Genomic DNA, 8,036 nt, shown 5'->3' on the forward strand with positions numbered 1-8,036 from the left:
CCAAGCACACACACGTCCCTCGCTCTTATCAAAGCACACACACACTCTTTCTCTGATTCAGGAGCACATCCCTCTCTCTCTAATCCAAGCATACACACATCCCTCTCTCTCTAATCCACACACACCCTCTTTCTCTAATCCAAACACACACACACACCCTCTCTCTCTAATCTAAGCACACATCCCCTCTCTCTCTAATCCAAACACACATATACCATCTCTAATCCAAGCACACACACTCCCCATCATCCAAGCTCACCCACATCCTCTCTTTCTAACCCAAACACATACATACTCCCCATCTACCCCAATCACACACTCGCCCTCTAACCCAGTCACACTCGCACACTAATCCAATCGCACACACACATTCTCTAATCAAATGACACACATACTCTAAACCAAGAATCACACACACACACACACACACTAATCCAATGGCATACACACAAAATATCTAATCCAATTACATACACATACACCCTGAACCAAACAACACACAGACACCACCCACCCATCCATTGGTGCACACACACACAGACACAAATCTATTGTCAGACACACCCCCCCCAATCCATTGGCAGACACACCCCCCCCAATTCATTGGCACCCCCCAATTCATTGGCACGCACACACACACCAATCCATTGGCGCACACACACACACACACCAATCCATCAGGCGCACACACACACTCCCCCCGCAGTGGCACACACACTCCCCCCGCAGTCACACACTCCCCCCGCAGTGGCACACTCCCCCCGCAGTGGCACACTCCCCCCGCAGTGGCACACTCCCCCCGCAGTGGCACACACACACTCCCCCTGCAGGGGCACGCACACACTCCCCCCGCAGGGGCACGCACACACTCCCCCCGCAGGGGCACGCACACACTCCCCCCGCAGGGGCACGCACACACTCCCCCCGCAGGGGCACGCACACACTCCGCCCGCAGGGGCACGCACACACTCCCCCCGCAGGGGCACGCACACACTCCGCCCGCAGGGGCACGCACACACTCCGCCCGCAGGGGCACGCACACACTCCGCCCGCAGGGGCACGCACACACTCCGCCCGCAGGGGCACGCACACACTCCGCCCGCAGGGGCACGCACACACTCCGCCCGCAGTGGCACGCACACACTCCCCCCGCAGTGGCACGCACACACTCCCCCCTCAGTGGCACACACACACTCCCCCCTCAGTGGCACACACACACTCCCCCCTCAGTGGCACACACACACTCCCCCCTCAGTGGCACACACACACACTCCCCCCGCAGGGGCACACACACACACTCCCCCCGCAGGGGCACGCACACACTCCCCCCGCAGGGGCACGCACACACTCCCCCCGCAGGGGCACGCACACACTCCCCCCGCAGGGGCACGCACACACTCCCCCCGCAGGGGCACGCACACACTCCCCCCGCAGGGGCACGCACACACTCCCCCCGCAGGGGCACGCACACACTCCCCCCGCAGGGGCACGCACACACTCCCCCCGCAGGGGCACACACACACTCCCCCCGCAGGGGCACACACACACTCCCACCGCAGGGGCACACACACACTCCCCCCTCAGTGGCACACACACACTCCCCCCTCAGTGGCACACACACACTCCCCCCTCAGTGGCACACACACACTCCCCCCTCAGTGGCACACACACACTCCCCCCTCAGTGGCACACACACACTCCCCCCTCAGTGGCACACACACACTCCCCCCTCAGTGGCACACACACACTCCCCCCTCAGTGGCACACACACACTCCCCCCTCAGTGGCACACACACACTCCCCCCTCAGTGGCACACACACACTCCCCCCGCAGGGGCACACACACACTCGCCCCTCAGTGGCACACACACACTCGCCCCTCAGTGGCACACACACACTCCCCCCTCAGTGGCACACACACACTCGCCCCTCAGTGGCACACACACACTCGCCCCGCAGGGGCACACACACACTCGCCCCGCAGGGGCACACACACACTCGCCCCTCAGTGGCACACACACTCTAATTCAGTCAAGTCTAATCCAGTCACACACACGTTACCCAAGCTCACACAGGCAGATTCTTTGTAATAAAAGCACAAACTTGGCCTAGTAGCAGAACCCTGACACCAGTCTAACATGGGGTGCACACAGTCCCATTAGCTATACCCGCTAGAGGTGGGTGGGCCACTGAAAGCTCGAGCCTGAAGCATGGCTCTGGCTCTGCTCAAGGTTCTACTGGAACCTTGAGCCCATGACAAGAAGGGCTCTCAAGTGGAAACGGCTTCCACCCACCATCTACCCAGGATGTGGTGTTACGACCAGAGCAGCCAACTTTGCAACTGGGGAACCAGGCTCAGAGTTCACCATTGACTCAACATCCTGTGATTCTGGGCAACTCACTTAACCTCCTTGTGCCTTTGAAAAGTGATTGTGACCGAGTGTAATGTAAGTGATGTTCATTAAAGTGCCCCAATACCTTTGGTCAAGTAGGCGCTACATACAAACTGCAGAAAAATGCACAAACCGGTAAAAACAAAGCGTTAACATAAAAAAGGGAAGACAAATAGATAACTATTCAGCGGCTGATTTGTACAAAGTGAAACCAGAAAACCTGGATAAATCGTGCCTTCTCAGCTTAATTAGTGTGATTTTAGGCACATATCTTATTTCTCAAAACCTTATTTTTCTTCTTTATTGCGTATGAAAGCACTTTCATATATGTGAGTTCAGAATACCAGTTTTATAAAAATCTATTGTGTTTGCGTGTATAGACTACAAGTTGCTCTATAGTAATCTGGAAACATATTTACATGGCAATTGTCTTTTCTTAGTTCACTAATGGTTCACGTCTAAAAACTAGCACTTTTAATAAGTACTTCCCAGTGCAGTGCTATAACGTGACGTATTATTGTCAAAGCTTACATGTTAAAGAAAACCGCTTTTTTGAATTTCAAAAAAACATTATGATATTTCACGTGATGTTTGTTGTATGATTCATATAGCAAACGTTTTCATGGCTCGGCTCGTGCATGGACTCTTGGCTCGGCGCTCTCTTAATTTTTGGCTCGCTGACCTCTATCCCCGCCATACAAATACACCCCAAAACGGGCCCGCGCACACACTGTACACCACGCTCCAACCAACCCACAGGCAGGGTCGGCTTTAGGGTTGGTGGCGCCTGGTGCGACAATCATTCTTGGTGCCCACACACCCAATGACTACCTCCTCGGTTGTTCTCACTACCATCAGGCAAAAGTGCTCCTCATCGCTCCGATCGTAGGTTATTGCTAAAAACAGCGCCCCCTTGAGGTCGGCGCCCCCCTCCACAGGTCAGCGCCCAGTGCGGCTGCACCAGTCGCACTGCCCTAAAGCCGGCCCTCCGCACACGCCCACAACACCCCACCACGCACTCTCTTACCCCAGCATCCATGTTCGCTATACTCAAGTAAAATATTTTATTGTTTTAGTCTTTTCAATAGTCGTTTACAAGATTGTAATAAACTTGCATCCTACAAATATTTATAAAACAGACATTGCCTTATAAGGCATAATTAGTATGATCAAATATTGCTTGCTTGTTCATTCAGATTGCTGTTGTAGAGTTGTATCGTCATCACAAAATTATGAAATCATCGACAGCGTGCAATTATCTGCAAAAGCTAACTAGGGTTAATTGTCATGTAATCTGGCACTCAAACTCTCAAACCCAGCACAGTCAACGCACGTCTCTCTAACGTTCGCACACTTCCCTACACAACTTCAGAGCAAAACAGTTTCTATACCACAACTTCACAGGTACAATCTCTAACTCAACTCCCATACTCGTCCCCTAAAACACTCTAGCACACTCAGCACTTTTGTCAAATCACTGCACTTTACCCACTACTCACCCTTGCGGCAAATCCTCCACACTCTGACCCAAACGCCCACTTCTAGGGCAAATCCTTCACTCTGTGACCCCAGCACTCCCTCGGTGCAAATTCCGCTAACTCCCACACACTCACTCTCATGGTAAATCCCTCACTCTGACCACAGCACTCACTCTCATGGCAATTCCTTCACATTCCCTCATCTCTCGCTCTCATGGCAAACCCTTCATTCACTGTGACTATAGCAGTCACTAATTGCAATTCCTTCATAATCTGTAATCATAACACTGACTCTCACGACAATTCCTTCGCATTCCCTCATGTCAAAACCCTCACACGCTAACCACAGCACTCACTCTCATGGCAAACCTTTCACACACTGTGACTACAACACTTGATTTCATGGCAAATCCTTCATCGTTTATTACCACAACATTCACTCTCCGGGCAAGTCCTTCACACTGACCACAGCGCTCACCGTCATGGCAATGTCTTCACTTTTACCACAACACTCACTTTCATGGCTAATCCGTGAGCCTCTGTGACCTCTTCACTCACTCCCATGGCAAAACTTTAGCACTCAGACGACAGCACTCACTCATAAAAAATCTTTCTCATTCTGTGACCAGAACGCTCACTCATGGCAAATTCTCACACTCCAACAGCACTCATTCTGATGGCAAATGCTTCACACTCAGACCACAACACTCACTCATTACAGTTCCTTCAGACTCCCACGACAGCACTCATTCTCATGGCAAATCCCTCACACTCAGTGACCACAACACTCACTTTCAGGGTAAATATTTCGCACTCTGTGACCACAGAGCAATGCACTCTGCCAGGGAGACTGCCCAACTCCATCTAATCCTGGACACCCTTTTCAATACTAGACATTTCACCCACAAGTCATTGCTATCAGGTATGTTAAGTAGTTCAGTGGAAGTAAAGACTACAACACCCAAAATGCATTCGTTTTCACAAAAAGCCCTTGAGCACAAACAGTTTGACTGTAAACCTACGCACTCTCTACGTTAAACTGTAACGCACTAAGTAATTGCACTATCCACTCACTCCAAGCCCACCACAAACCAAAGTGATTCTCAAGTTGTCCCTGTTCGGTGTGAGACGTTCACTATCCCCCGCTTTCCATTCTGAGCGTTATAGTCAACCATTTACACAGAAAACACATAACTACGAACATGGAAATGTAAGGGATAAAACCAGATCTGCAAAAGTGCCTCCTTCCAGATGTGGTAAAACCTAAGATCCCCGTCACTCTTTGTAAACACAACACTCCTTAACTCACTCTCGTCCCAAACACACACACTCTCTCGACCAGCACTCTCCCAGGACTTACTCTGTAACCCAGTTTCTCTCTTAATTTAGAGGGTTTTCCAGCACTCAAGACCCGGCACACACAATCTCAAGACCCGGCACACACACACACAAACACAATCTCAAAACCCGTCACACACACAGACACACAATCTCAAAACCCAGCACACACACACACAGACACACAATCTCAAGACCCGGCACACACACACACACACACACACACGCAATCTCAAAACCCGGCACACACACACACACAATCTCAAAACCCGGCACACACACACACACACACAATCTCAAAACCCGGCACACACACACACACACACAATCTCAAAACCCGGCACACACACAATCTCAAAACCCGGCACACAGACACACACAATCTCAAAACCCGGCACACAGACACACACAATCTCAAAACCCGGCACACAGACACACACAATCTCAAAACCCGGCACACAGACACACACAATCTCAAAACCCGGCACACAGACACACACAATCTCACACACAATCTCAAAACCCGGCACACAGACACACAATCTCAAAACCCGGCACACACACACAGACACACAATCTCAAAACCCGGTACACAAACACAATCTCAAGACCCGGCACTCACACACATACAATCTCAAGACCCAGCACACACACACATACAATCTCAAGACCCAGCACACAAAACACACTGTTTAGTCCCAGCACACTACTTTGTAGCAGTTTAGCTCCGCCACCTATTCTCTATAGCAGCTTTCTATTCTCTCTAAACCAAACGCTTACCGATCACAGATTCTACAACATGGCTGTTACTCCCCACTTAAGCATTACTGGGCCCCCTCTGAATCATTATTGGAATCCGAGAACCCCCACTGAGTCATTACTCTCAGCCTAACCATTTTCTTTCATTTGAACTGCAAAACAATTCACACAAAAATACAGAAACACATCAAAAAAAAATAAAAGATTTAATAATTTGTGTAATTAAAACAAATAAAACATTTAATTGGAAGTTTGAAGCTTTTCTAAATTCAATTGAGGCCACCCATCGTCCATACTATATTCTGTTTCATGCACTTGCACGGCTCCCAAGAATCATTCTGGCAATACTAGCAATTCTTTAGCCTCCAATTTCAAGTTCCTTCACATTTACAGAACGTATTAAAAGCTCAATTTGACATGTTGCTTCTTTAAATAATATTAACAGATTAACAATGTTAATGTTTTAAGCTGTCACGGACCCCCAGGGGGTCCCTGGACCACAGTTTGAGGACCACTGTACCTCCCCCGTTCTCTCTTTGGCTGTCTCTCCATCGGTCCACTGCTTTCTCTCTTTATTCCCAGAGCCCTCTCTCTCAATTAATTCCTAACTCTCTCCAAACCTTCTCTAACCCCGGCAATCTCGTTACAAATCCAGCTCTCTCGAGAATCCCAACGTTGTTTCGCTTACTTCCAAGTATTGTCGTCACTAACCACAGCACCCACTCCTGGTATCAGAGGTCTGTCATCACAGGTCCCTCTCACTTCAACACATCTCTAAGAAATGCACTCTCAGCCTAGGACACTTGCTGTCCTACACTGACTTTCCGTGCAAAGCACCTACCTCCCAATGCCTCAGCACCCTCTCTGCATCTCCAGCGGACTGTCTCGCTCTGTCAAACACTCACTGACGCCGTGACCGGCTCGCCACTCACTGTCTCTGCTGAATTTACTTGATGATTGTGTCTCCTCGTCCTAATACAAGACTTCCAACCTCAGCACACACGGTCCATTACGAACACACGCCCGTACCTCGCCTTCTCCTTCCCCAGCAATCTCTCTCCCCTCCAGGCACTCTGCTTCTCCCTCCGTCACTTTTTCAAACCTTGACATTGACTGTTCTCTGCACCCCTCAGTTACAAACACTGCCGCTTTTCACCAGCCGCTCTCTTTCCAGCACTCCGTGTCTCCCCGGCACTCTCTCGGCTTCCAGCCCTCCCTCGGTGTCAAGCACCCCCTGTATCCAGCACCCTTATTCCCAGCGCGCCCTCACGCTCTTCGCAGCGCCCGCTCTTGAGCGTCTAGTTCTGAGGCAGATCACGGCGTGGGAGCGGCCCGGGCTCTTACCAGAAAGGGTGACCGTCAGGTAAGTCCCATAAAGAATCCTCCAGGGTGGGGTCCCAGGGGCTGGACAGACAGGAGTCCCCCCGAGAGACCCTTGAAGTTGCCAGGAAGACGGGAGCCGGGATGTATAAGCAGCCCAGCCCCAAAACTCCTCTCCTAATAGGGAAATAGGATTTGAAGCCTCTGCTCGCAGCCCTCTGCTGGAGAGAGCGGGAACTGCAGGCAGGGCCAGGAGTGAGCCCAGGAACAGGCAGGGCCAGGCAGTGACCTCAGCAGCAGGCACAAGGCTGCGAGTTAGCGAAGAGGCCGAGCAGTGAGCTCAGAGCTCTCGAGTTTCCCAGCTTCATGGATGAGTAGCTCACTGAGTCCTGAAATTTCATTTAAATTGAGGAAATTGTAGTCCTGGTTTTTGTAATGGGTTAAACGGGACTACAAATCCCAATATGCAATGAAAAAAATCTGGACTCGGTCAGGTGAGCTGCTCACAGAATGGATTTGGATCATCTAAGAGCTCAGCCGGCAGTATCACCGAATTTTAGAGCTCTGTGTGCTCATCAGGCAGGTTCAAGACCTAGCTTACAATAGGCACAGCAATTTGTGGTTCATGAAGGGCTACTAGATACAGTGGCGGCTGGCATGTCCCGAGGGTGGTAGGGTGGGTGTGACATTAAAAAAAAAGAAAAAATTAAAACAACTTACCTGCAAGCGTGATGCGACTTCCTCCTCG

General features: G+C 50.7%; 1 protein-coding gene across 1 annotated transcript in view; it reads right to left on the bottom strand.

Moving 5' to 3' along the window:
• NBL1 (NBL1, DAN family BMP antagonist) overlaps positions 1 to 7,494 on the bottom strand; it is a 120,524-nt gene extending 113,030 nt beyond the window's left edge. Inside the window, exon 1 of the mRNA XM_078642490.1 lies at positions 7,313 to 7,494. The gene's annotated coding sequence lies outside the window, so the exon portion shown is untranslated. The remainder of the gene's footprint in view (positions 1 to 7,312) is intronic.
• Positions 7,495 to 8,036: the final 542 nt, after the last annotated feature.

The sequence above is a fragment of the Lissotriton helveticus genome, chromosome 5_1 (assembly GCF_964261635.1).
Source record: "Lissotriton helveticus chromosome 5_1, aLisHel1.1, whole genome shotgun sequence".
NCBI classification, from domain to species: Eukaryota; Metazoa; Chordata; class Amphibia; order Caudata; family Salamandridae; genus Lissotriton; species Lissotriton helveticus.